The sequence below is a fragment of the Bombina bombina genome, chromosome 6, assembly GCF_027579735.1.
Source record: "Bombina bombina isolate aBomBom1 chromosome 6, aBomBom1.pri, whole genome shotgun sequence".
In the NCBI taxonomy this organism is placed as follows: Eukaryota; Metazoa; Chordata; class Amphibia; order Anura; family Bombinatoridae; genus Bombina; species Bombina bombina.
Genome location: NC_069504.1, coordinates 1,038,594,225 through 1,038,607,385, shown reverse-complemented (window position 1 = coordinate 1,038,607,385; position 13,161 = coordinate 1,038,594,225).

The following is a 13,161-nucleotide window of genomic DNA, read 5'->3' as shown; positions in this document are numbered from 1 at the left end:
TTACTAACCCCTAATCTGCCGAGCGGACCGCACCGCTACTATAATAAAGTTATTAACCCCTAATCCGCCTCACTCCCGCCTCAATAACCCTATAATAAATAGTATTAACCCCTAATCTGCCCTCCCTAACATCGCCGACACCTAACTTCAATTATTAACCCCTAATCTGCCGACCGAATCTCGCCGCTACTGTAATAAATGTATTAACCCCTAAAGCTAAGTCTAACCCTAACACTAACACCCCCCTAAATTAAATATAATTTAAATCTAACGAAATAAATTAACTCTTATTAAATAAATTATTCCTATTTAAAGCTAAATACTTACCTGTAAAATAAACCCTAATATAGCTACAATATAAATTATAATTATATTATAGCTATTTTAGGATTTATATTTATTTTACAGGTAACTTTGTATTTATTTTAACCAGGTACAATAGCTATTAAATAGTTAAGAACTATTTAATAGCTAAAATAGTTAAAATAATTACAAAATTACCTGTAAAATAAATCCTAACCTAAGTTACAATTAAACCTAACACTACACTATCAATAAATTAATTAAATAAAATACCTACAATTATCTACAATTAAACCTAACACTACACTATCAATAAATTAATTAAATACAATACCTACAAATAAATACAATGAAATAAACTAAAAACTAAAGTACAAAAAATAAAAAAGAACTAAGTTACAAAAAATAAAAAAATATTTACAAACATTAGAAAAATATTACAACAATATTAAGCTAATTACACCTACTCTAAGCCCCCTAATAAAATAACAAAGCCCCCCAAAATAAAAAAATGCCCTACCCTATTCTAAATTTAAAAAGTTCAAAGCTCTTTTACCTTACCAGCCCTGAACAGGGCCCTTTGCGGGGCATGCCCCAAAGAATTCAGCTCTTTTGCCTGTAAAAAAAACACATACAATACCCCCCCCCCCAACATTACAACCCACCACCCACATACCCCTAATCTAACCCAAACCCCCCTTAAATAAACCTAACACTAAGCCCCTGAAGATCTTCCTACCTTATCTTCACCATGCCAGGTTCACCGATCCGTCCTCGGAAGTCTTGATCCAAGCCTCGGAAGTGTTGATCCAAGCCCAAGCGGGGGGCTGAAGAGTGACGTCCATCCTCGGGCTGAAGTCTGGATCCAAGCGGCGGCTGAAGAAATCCATCATCGGGCTGAAGTCGGAAGTCCATCATCGGGATGAAGTCTTCTATCAAGCAGCATCTTCAATCTTCTTTCTTCCGGAGCGGAGCGGAGCCATCTTCTTCCCAGCTGACGCGGATCCATCCTCTTCTAACAGCCAATCAGATTGAGCTCGCATTCTATTGGCTGATCGGAACAGCCAATAGAATGCAAGCTCAATCTGATTGGCTGATCGGATTAGCCAATCGGATTGAACTTGAATCTGATTGGCTGAATTGTAGGTATTTTATTTAATTAATTTATTGATAGTGTAGTGTTAGGTTTAATTGTAACTTAGGTTAGGATTTATTTCACAGGTAATTTTGTTATTATTTTAACTATTTTAGCTATTAAATGGTTCTTAACTATTTAATAGCTATTGTACCTGGTTAAAATAAATACAAAGTTGCCTGTAAAATAAATATAAATCCTAAAATAGCTACAATATAATTATTCGTTATATTGTAGCTATATTAGGGTTTATTTCTCTTGTTAGGTGTATCCAGTCCACGGATCATCCATTACTTGTGGGATATTCTCCTTCCCAACAGGAAGTTGCAAGAGGATCACCCACAGCAGAGCTGCTATATAGCTCCTCTCCTAACTGCCATACCCAGTCATTCTCTTGCAAGCTCTCAACATAGCTGGAGGTAGTAAGAGGAAAGTGGTAAAATATAGTAAGTTTTTTCTTCAAAAGTTTATTGTTTTTAAATGGTACCGGAGTGTACTATTTTATCTCAGGCAGCATTTAGAAGAAGAATCTGCCTGCGTTTTTCTATGATCTTAGCAGAAGTAACTAAGATCCACTGCTATTCTCACATATGTCTGAGGAGTGAGGTAACTTCAGAGGGAGAATGGCGTGCAGGGTATCCTGCAATAAGGTATGTGCAGTTAAGTTTTTCTAGGGATGGAATTTGCTAGAAAATGCTGCTGATACCAGATTAAAGTTAAAGCCTAAATACAGTGATTTAATAGCTACTAGTATCAGGCTTGCTATCAGAGGTATGTACTCTGATTAATGTGCAATATAAAACGTTTGCTGGCATGTTTAATCGTTTTTATATATGCTTTGGTGATAAAACTTATTGGGGCCTAGTTTTTTTCCACATGGCTGGCTTTATTTTTGCCTAGAAACAGTTTCCTGAGGCTTTCCACTGTTATAGTATAAAAGTTACAGTTGGTGCAGTTAAAATTACAAACTGTGACATTCAGCTTCCCTCAGCAGTCCCCTGCATGCTATAGGACATCTCTGAAGGGCTCAAAAGGCTTCAAAAGTAGGAGCTGTGGCAGTTGTTATGACTGTTTAAAAAACATATTTTTCGTTTTGTTAATCTGTTTTTTGTATTAAGGGGTTAATCATCCATTTGCAAGTGGGTGCAATGCTCTGCTAACTTGTTACATACACTGTAAAAATTTCGTTAGTTTAACTGCCTTTTTTCACTGTTATTTCAAATTTTGGCAAAATTTGTTTCTCTTAAAGGCACAGTAACGTTTTTTTTATATTGCTTGCTAACTTGATTTAAAGTATTTTCCAAGCTTGCTAGTCTCATTGCTAGTCTGTATAAACATGTCTGACATAGAGGAAACTCCTTGTTCATTATGTTTTAAAGCCATGGTGGACCCCCATAGGAGAACGTGTACTAAATGTATTGATTTCACTTTAAACAATAAAGATCAGCTGTTATCTTTAAAAGAATTATCACCAGAGGATTCTGACGAGGGGGAAGTTATGCCGACTATCTCTCCCCACGTGTCGGACCCTTTGACTCCCGCTCAAGGGACTCACGCTAAAATGGCGCCAAGTACATCAAAGACGCCCATAGCGATTACTTTGCAGGACATGGCGGCAATCATGGATAATGCCCTGTCAGCAGTATTAGCCAGACTGCCTGAATTCAGAGGAAAGCGCAATAGCTCTGGGGTTAGACGTAATACAGAGCACGCAGATGTTTTAAGGCCCATGTCTGATACTGCGTCACAATATGCAGAAGCTGAGGAAGAGCTTCAGTCTGTGGGTGACGTCTCTGACTCGGGAAAACCTGATTCAGATATGTCTACTTTTAAATTTAAGCTTGAGAACCTCCGGGTGTTGCTTGGAGAGGTTTTAGCTGCTCTGAATGACTGTGACACAATTGCAGTGCCAGAGAAATTGTGTAGACTGGATAAATACTACGCGGTGCCGGTGTGTACTGACGTTTTTTCCAATACCTAAAAGGTTTACAGAAATTATTATTAAGGAGTGGGACAGACCCGGTGTGCCATTTTCCCCCCCTCCTATTTTTAGAAAAATGTTTCCAATAGACGCCACCACACGGGACTTATGGCAGACGGTCCCTAAGGTGGAGGGAGCAGTTTCTACTTTAGCAAAGCGTACCACTATCCCTGTCGAGGACAGTTGTGCTTTTTCAGATCCAATGGATAAAAAATTAGAAGGTTACCTTAAGAAAATGTTTATTCAACAAGGTTTTATCCTGCAGCCCTTGCATGCATTGCTCCTGTCACTGCTGCTGCAGCGTTCTGGTTTGAGTCTCTGGAAGAGGCCTTTCAGACAGCTACTCCATTGACTTAAATTCTTGACAAGCTTAGAACACTTAAGCTAGCTAATTCTTTTGTTTCTGATGCCATTGTTCATTTGACTAAACTAACGGCTAAGAATTCTGGATTCGCCATCCAGGCGCGTAGGGCGCTATGGCTTAAATCTTGGTCAGCTGACGTGACTTCAAAGTCTAAATTACTTAACATTCCCTTCAAGGGGCAGACCCTATTCGGGCCTGGTTTGAAGGAAATTATTGCTGACATTACTGGAGGTAAGGGTCATACCCTTCCTCAGGACAGGGCCAAATCAAGGGCCAAACAGTCTAATTTTCGTGCCTTTCGAAACTTCAAGGCAGGTGCAGCATCAACTTCCTCTGCTACAAAACAAGAGGGAACTTTTGCGCAATCCAAGCCGGCCTGGAAATCTAACCAGGCCTGGAGCAAAGGCAAGCAGGCCAGAAAGCCTGCTGCTGCCTCTAAGACAGCATGAAGGAACGGCCCCCTATCCGGCAACGGATCTAGTAGGGGGCAGACTTTCTCTCTTCGCCCAGGCGTGGGCAAGAGATGTTTAGGATCCCTGGGCGTTGAAGATCATATCTCAGGGATATCTTCTGGACTTCAAAGCTCCCCCCCCCACAAGGGAGATTTCACCTTTCGAGATTATCTGTAAACCAGATAAAGAAAGAGGCATTCTTACGCTGTGTGCAAGACCTCCTAATAATGGGAGTGATCCATCCAGTTCCACAGATGGAACAAGGACAGGGATTTTATTCAAATCTGTTTGTGGTTCCCAAAAAAGAGGGAACCTTCAGACCAATTTTGGATCTAAAGATCTTAAACAAATTCCTCAGAGTTCCATCGTTCAAAATGGAAACTATTCGGACAATCCTACCTATGATCCAGGATTGTCAGTACATGACCACATTGGATTTGAAGGATGCTTACCTTTACATACCGATTCACAAAGATCATCATCGGTTCCTAAGGTTTGCCTTTCTAGACAGGCATTACCAGTTTGTGGCTCTTCCCTTCGGGTTAGCTACAGCCCCAAGAATTTTTACAAAGGTTCTGGGGTCTCTTCTGGCGGTCCTAAGACCACGGGGCATAGCAGTGGCCCCTTATCTAGACGACATCCTGATACAGGCGTCAAACTTCCAAATTGCCATAGTGTTGGCATTTCTGAGGTCGCATGGGTGGAAAGTGAACGAGGGAAAGAGTTCTCTATCACCCCTCACAAGGGTTTCCTTCCTAGGAACTCTGATAGATTCTGTAGAAATGAAAATTTACCTGACGGAGTCCAGGTTATCAAAGCTTCTAAATTCCTGCCGTGTTCTTCACTACATTCCGCGCCCTTCGGTGGCTCAGTGCAAGGAAGTGATCGGCTTAATGGTAGCGGCGATGGACATAGTGCCATTTGCGCGCCTACATCTCAGACCGCTGCAATTATGCATGCTCAGTCAGTGGAATGGGGATTACACAGATTTGTCCCCTCTGCTAAATCTGGATCAAGAGACCAGAGATTCTCTTCTCTGGTGGCTATCTCGGGTCCATCTGTCCAAAGGTATGACCTTTCGCAGGCCAGATTGGACAATTGTAACAACAGATGCCAGCCTTCTAGGTTGGGGTGCAGTCTGGAATTCCCTGAAGGCTCAGGGATCGTGGACTCAGGAGGAGAAACTCCTCCCAATAAATATTCTGGAGTTAAGAGCAATATTCAATGCTCTTCTAGCTTGGCCTCAGTTAGCAACCCTGAGGTTCATCAGATTTCAGTCGGACAACATCACGACTGTGGCTTACATCAACCATCAAGGGGGGACCAGGAGCTCCCTAGCGATGTTAGAAGTCTCCAAGATAATTCGCTGGGCAGAGACTCACTCTTGCCATCTATCAGCGATCCATATCCCAGGTGTAGAGAACTGGGAGGCGGATTTTCTAAGTCGTCAGACTTTTCATCTGGGGGAGTGGGAACTCCATCCAGAGGTGTTTGCTCAATTGGTTTATCGTTGGGACACACCAGAATTGGATCTCATGGCATCTCGCCAGAACGCCAAACTTCCTTGTTACTGATCCAGGTCCAGGGACCCAGAAGCGACGCTGATAGATGCTCTAGCAGCACCGTGGTTCTTCAACCTGGCTTATGTGTTTCCACCGTTTCCTCTGCTCCCTCGACTGATTGCCAAAATCAAACAGGAGAGAGCATCGGTGATCTTGATCGCGCCTGCGTGGCCACGCAGGACCTGGTATGAAGACCTGGTGGACATGTCATCCTTTCCACCTTGGTCTCTGCCTCTGAGACAAGACCTTCTACTACAAGGTCCTTTCAATCATCCAAATCTAATTTTTCTGAGACTGACTGCCTGGAGATTGAACGCTTGATTTTATCAAGGCGTGGCTTCTCCGAGTCAGTCATTGATACCTTAATACAGGCACGAAAGCCTGTAACCAGGAAAATCTACCATAAGATATGGCGCAAATATCTTCATTGGTGTGAATCCAAGAATTACTCATGGAGTAAGGTTAGGATTCCTAGGATATTGTCCTTTCTCCAAGAGGGTTTGGATAAAGGATTATCAGCTAGTTCTTTAAAGGGACAGATTTCTGCTCTGTCTATCCTTTTGCTCAAGCGTCTGGCAGAGGTTCCAGACGTCCAGGCATTTTGTCAGGCTTTGGTTAGAATTAAGCCTGTGTTTAAACCTGTTGCTCCTCCATGGAGCTTAAACTTGGTTCTTAAGGTTCTTCAAGGAGTTCCGTTTGAACCCCTTCATTCCATTGATATCAAACTTTTATCTTGGAAAGTTCTGTTTTTGATGGCTATTTCCTCGGCTTGTAGAGTCTCTGAGTTATCAGCTTTATAATGTGATTCTCCTTATCTGATTTTCCATACAGATAAAGTAGTTCTGCGTACAAAACCTGGGTTTTTACCTAAGGTAGTTTCCAACAAGAATATCAATCAAGAGATTGTTGTTCCATCATTGTGTCCTAATCCTTCTTCAAAGAAGGAACGTCTTTTACATAATTTGGACGTAGTCTGTGCTTTAAAGTTTTACTTACAAGAGACTAAAGATTTTCGTCAAACATCTTCCCTGTTTGTTGTTTACTCTGGACAGAGGAGAGGTCAAAAGGCTTCGGCAACCTCTCTTTCTTTTTGGCTTCGGAGCGTAATACGCTTAGCCTATGAGACTGCTGGACAGCAGCCCCCTGAAAGGATTACAGCTCATTCTACTAGAGCTGTGGCTTCCACCTGGGCCTTTAAAAATGAGGCTTCTGTTGAACAGATTTGCCAAGCGGCGACTTGGTCTTCGCTTCATACCTTTTCAAAATTTTACAAATTTGATACTTTTGCTTCTTCGGAGGCTATTTTTGGGAGAAAGGTTCTACAGGCAGTGGTCCCTTCCGTTTAAGTACCTGCCTTGTCCCTCCCTTCATCCGTGTACTTTAGCTTTGGTATTGGTATCCCACAAGTAATGGATGATCCGTGGACTGGATACACCTAACAAGAGAAAACATAATTTATGCTTACCTGATAAATTTATTTCTCTTGTGGTGTATCCAGTCCACGGCCCGCCCTGTCCTTTTAAGGCAGGTCTAAATTTTAAACTACAGTCACCACTGCACCCTATGGTTTCTCCTTTCTCGGCTAGTTTCGGTCGAATGACTGGATATGGCAGTTAGGGGAGGAGCTATATAGCAGCTCTGCTGTGGGTGATCCTCTTGCAACTTCCTGTTGGGAAGGAGAATATCCCACAAGTAATGGATGATTCGTGGACTGGATACACCACAAGAGAAATAAATTTATCAGGTAAGCATAAATTATGTTTTTACAGGTAAGTATTTAGTTTTAAATAGGAATAATTTATTTAATAAGAGTTAATTTATTTCGTTAGATTTAAATTATATTTAACTTAGGGGGGTGTTAGTGTTAGGATTAGACTTAGCTTTAGGGGTTAATACATTTATTATAGTAGCGGTGAGGTGCGGTCGGCAGATTAGGGGTTAATTATTGTAGGTAGCTGGCGGCGACGTTGTGGGGGGCAGGTTAGGGGTTAATAAATATAATATAGGGGTCGGCGGTGTTAGGGGCAGCAGATTAGGGGTACATAAGGATAACGTAGGTGGCGGCGCTTTGTGGTCGGCAGATTAGGGGTTAATTATTGTAGGTAGCTGGCGGCGACGTTGTGGGGGGCAGGTTAGGGGTTAATAAATATAATATAGGGGTCGGCGGTGTTAGGGGCAGCAGATTAGGGGTACATAAGGATAACGTAGGTGGCGGTCGGCAGATTAGGGGTTAAAAAAATGTAATAGAGTGGCGGCGATGTGGGGGACCTCGGTTTAGGGGTACATAGGTAGTTTATGGGTGTTAGTGTACTTTAGAGCACAGTAGTTAAGAGCTTTATGAACCGGCGTTAGCCCAGAAAGCTCTTAACTACTGACTTTTTTCTGCGGCTGGAGTTTTGTCGTTAGATTTCTAATGCTCACTTCAGCCAAGACTCTAAATACCGGCGTTAGAAAGATCCCATTGAAAAGATAGGATACGCAATTGACGTAAGGGGATCTGCGGTATGGAAAAGTCGCGGCTGGAAAGTGAGCGTTAGACCCTTTCCTGACTGACTCCAAATACCAGAGGGCAGTAAAAACCAGCGTTAGGAGCCTCTAACGCTGGTTTTCACGGCTACGTCCAACTCTAAATCTAGGCCTTAGTTTTTAACTTCAGGGATTCAGATGTGTCTCCTGGACAAATGCTATGTCTGGTTTGCTTTTCCCTAGTTGTTTTATCATTAGTTTTCTTTTATTAGGTGATGAGATCCCACCAATATTATGTGGCTCGTATATAAAAAGACTCCTCTTTTTATATACGAGCCACATAATAAAAACCTCACATAGCAAGACTATTTCTTAACTATTTCCAATCATCCCTTATTAATCTATACCTTTATTATGGCAGAAGGCTTGTACTTCCTCCACTTTGTTAAAAGTCAGAATGTTGCCATCTTTATCCAAGACTATTTTAGCAGGATAAATTAGCCTTGCCTTTAAATTTGCTTTGATTAGCCTAGAACAGTATGGCGCCATTTCCCTCCATTGGCTTTGAGTTTCTATTGAGAAGTCCTGAAATAAAAGCACTTTATGCTGTCCTATCAGAATATTATTGTTCTTACGATATAGCCTCAAAATATGGAATTTATGCTGAAAGTTTAGGAATTTGATTATTACAGCTCTTGGTTTTGAGGTTCCATCAGGGTTTCTATGAGGGGGGCCTATTCTGTGGGCTCTTTCTATCGGGATCACAATATTCTCAATATTGCTTCCTACTAATGTGGGGAGTTTCACTGCTGCAAATTTAAATAGATCCTGGAACTCCTCGGTTTCGGGGAGTCCTATAACCCTGAGGTTATTACGCCACAATCTATCTTCCATCTTCTTTATTTGTAAAGTGTTTAGCTTATTATTATGCACAGTAATGATTTGTTCTTGGGCCATAGATCTATCCTCTGTATCCGAAATTCTATTTTCTAATTCTGTCATTCTTACAGAGAATTGTTTAACTTCACCTGTCAGGTTAACCATTTCCTGTTTTAGCGAGTCAAATTGCGGCATAAATAACTCTGAAATTTGTTGTAAAAATGCAGATGTATCAAAGATATCAAGGTTTGAGTCACTACTAGATTCTACAGAACTATCATTAGACTTGGGTTTTCTATCCTTGTGTTTAGGTTGCATGACTGGTGAATTGTATTTGGAATGTGATATATACCTTTCCATGTGTAAGTGTAAAACACACTAAAAAAATAACAAAGTGCAAGTGCAGACACAATATACCTAAAAAAACAAACCCTTTGGGTAGCTTACCCCAAATTTCAATACACTGATATAAGTGCTCAGAACATAGAAAACAATTCCATGTTATGAATAAAACTACAATAAGCACACAGTAAGCACTTTTACGTGTAAGTGAAAAAAAGTAAATATAGAGGAGAAGAAGGAGGAGAAAAAAAGGTAAGAAAGAAGATAAGGTAAGTTCTTTTATATGTGGGTGTAAGTGAAAAAGCAGAAAGAAAAAAGAAAGAAAAAGGAGAACAGAAAAAGAAAAGAAAAAAAAAGGGAGAGAGCAAAATGTGCTTTAAGTCCAAACAACAATAAACATCAGAATAATATTGTCTTGCCAGTTAACAAACTGCTATCCACCCAACTACTATCCTGGAAGGAATAAGTAATATTTATGCTACAATGTGCTCAATACTGTAAAATAATTCCCAGACAAATTACATTAACTAACCTGATCTAATACATTTAGCTTTTCAGATCCAGTAAGATAAAATTTAATGCCCAGACTTGATCCCGCTGAAAGCACCTATTCTTGACTCTCGTATATTGTGTTAACCCTTAACCGGGTTCCCTATTAAGTTTACTGAACCTGCCGAGTTTAGCTTATTTTAAAAGGACTTAGCAGTAATAAAATATAGCTAGGAATCAAGAAGACGTTAGCAAATAAAGTGACATAGCATAGGTATAATGTCTAATATACTCAGGCACTCAACTATACTTATGAGTGGTGACCTTAGCCCTAAAAAGATACTAGCTCCCAATCAGTTTCTTAACAGTCCAAGAGTATTGAGTCACTGTTTGGGGGCTTTGGTTATAAGTACTTAATTAGGGATTCTCCAAGCCCCTCTTCCTTAGGCCCCTTTTGTCTTTCCGGTGTTTAGTCAGACCTTCTCCTGTCAAACCCCAAGTTCAGACAGTTGGGGCTCCGGCCTACTTCTGTCACTTTGTATAAACCACTTTATCCCAAAAGGTCACTCTAAAAAGTTTTATACTGTCCAGTTATCAGTTAAAATATAGCTTAAAGAGCTCTTACACTCCTGCAGTACTCCTCTCAGCTGCCTTGTCAGAGACAGTACATCCTCACATGGTACTAAGAAAAAGTCTGTATTGGAAAGTTATACAGCCTTATCTCCTGCTGTATCTCATGTGATCTCCAGCTGAATTGGGCCGCCAACTGTTCAAGAGCAAGCTTAGTGACCTGCCTCTAATTTACATATAACGAATACCAAGTACCCCACCAGCATGATTTTCAGTTTCATTGATTGCTGTAATCCCCTTTCGGCCTTTAGCCACACAAAAGCAGGGGTAATAAAAAGTTACTTAATACTTGCGCTTGTATAGTTTTTACCCGGGAACCAGATTTTCTCTGCTTCAATGCTTGCCGACTTCACAGCTCTGCGGTGGGAGGGATCTATCAGGACCGAACACCTCCGATACCTGTAGCCTTCAATCAATCCGCACGGGTCCCCAGCTGATTCGTCTTGCGGTTCCCTTTGGCTCCGTTTGCAGATTCCTTTTCTCTTGTAAGGTGTATCCAATCCACGGATCATCCATTACTTGTGGGATATTCTCCTTCCCAACAGGAAGCTGCAAGAGGATCACCCACAGCAGAGCTGTCTATATAGCTCCTCCCCTAACTGTCACTCCCAGTCATTCTCTTGCAGCTCTCGACAAGATAGGAAGTAGCTAGAGAGATGTGGTGAATTTATGTAGTTTATATTCAATCAAAAGTTTATTATTTCTCCAACATAGGTGTGTCCGGTCCACGGCGTCATCCTTACTTGTGGGATATTCTCCTCCCCAACAGGAAATGGCAAAGAGCCCAGCAAAGCTGGTCACATGATCCCTCCTAGGCTCCGCCTACCCCAGTCATTCTCTTTGCCGTTGTACAGGCAACATCTCCACGGAGATGGCTTAGAGTTTTTTAGTGTTTAACTGTAGTTTTTATTATTCAATCAAGAGTTTGTTATTTTGAAATAGTGCTGGTATGTACTATTTACTCAGAAACAGAAAAGAGATGAAGATTTCTGTTTGTATGAGGAAAATGATTTTAGCAACCGTAACTAAAATCCATGGCTGTTCCACACAGGACTTTTGAGAGCAATTAACTTCAGTTGGGGGAACAGTATGCAGTCTCTTGCTGCTTGAGGTATGACACATTCTAACAAGACGATGTAATGCTGGAAGCTGTCATTTTCCCTATGGGATCCGGTAAGCCATGTTTATTACGATCGTAAATAAGGGCTTCACAAGGGCTTATTAAGACTGTAGACTTTTTTTTGGGCTAAATCGATTCATTATAACACATATTTAGCCTTGAGGAATCATTTTATCTGGGTATTTTGATATAATAATATCGGCAGGCACTGTATTAGACACCTTATACCTTAGGGGCTTTCCCAAAGCATAAGCAGAGCCTCATTTTCGCGCCGGTGTGGCGCACTTGTTTTTGAGAGGCATGGCATGCAGTCGCATGTGAGAGGAGCTCTGACACTTAGAAAAGACTTTCTGAAGGCGTCATTTGGTATCGTATTCCCCTTTGGGCTTGGTTGGGTCTCAGCAAAGCAGATACCAGGGACTGTAAAGGGGTTAAAGTTTAAAACGGCTCCGGTTCCGTTATTTTAAGGGTTAAAGCTTCCAAATTTGGTGTGCAATACTTTTAAGGCTTTAAGACACTGTGGTGAAGATTTGGTGAATTTTGCACAATTCCTTCATGTTTTTTCGCAATTGCAGTAATAAAGTGTGTTCAGTTTAAAATTTAAAGTGACAGTAACGGTTTTATTTTAAAACGTTTTTGTACTTTGTTATCAAGTTTATGCCTGTTTAACATGTCTGAACTACCAGATAGACTGTGTTCTGTATGTGGGGAAGCCAGAATTCCTATTCATTTAAATAAATGTGATTTATGTGATAATGACAATGATGCCCAAGATGATTCCTCAAGTGAGGGGAGTAAGCATGGTACTGCATCATTCCCTCCTTCGTCTACACGAGTCTTGCCCACTCAGGAGGCCCCTAGTACATCTAGCGCGCCAATACTCCTTACTATGCAACAATTAACGGCTGTAATGGATAATTCTGTCAAAAACATTTTAGCCCAAATGAACACTTGTCAGCGTAAGCGCGGCTGCTCTGTTTTAGATACTGAAGAGCATGGCAACGCTGATACTAATATCTCTGAAGGGCCCCTAACCCAGTCTGATGGGGCCAGGGAAGTTTTGTCTGAGGGAGAAATTACTGATTCAGGGAACATTTCTCAACAGGCTGAACCTGATGTGATTGCATTTAAATTTAAGTTGGAACATCTCCGCATTCTGCTTAAGGAGGTATTATCCACTCTGGATGATTGTGACAAGTTGGTCATCCCAGAGAAACTATGTAAAATGGACAAGTTCCTAGAGGTGCCGGGGCTCCCAGAAGCTTTTCCTATACCCAAGCGGGTGGCGGACATTGTTAATAAAGAATGGGAAAGGCCCGGTATTCCTTTCGTCCCTCCCCCCATATTTAAAAAATTGTTTCCTTTGGTCGACCCTAGAAAGGACTTATGGCAGACAGTCCCCAAGGTCGAGGGGGCGGTTTCCACTTTAAACAAACGC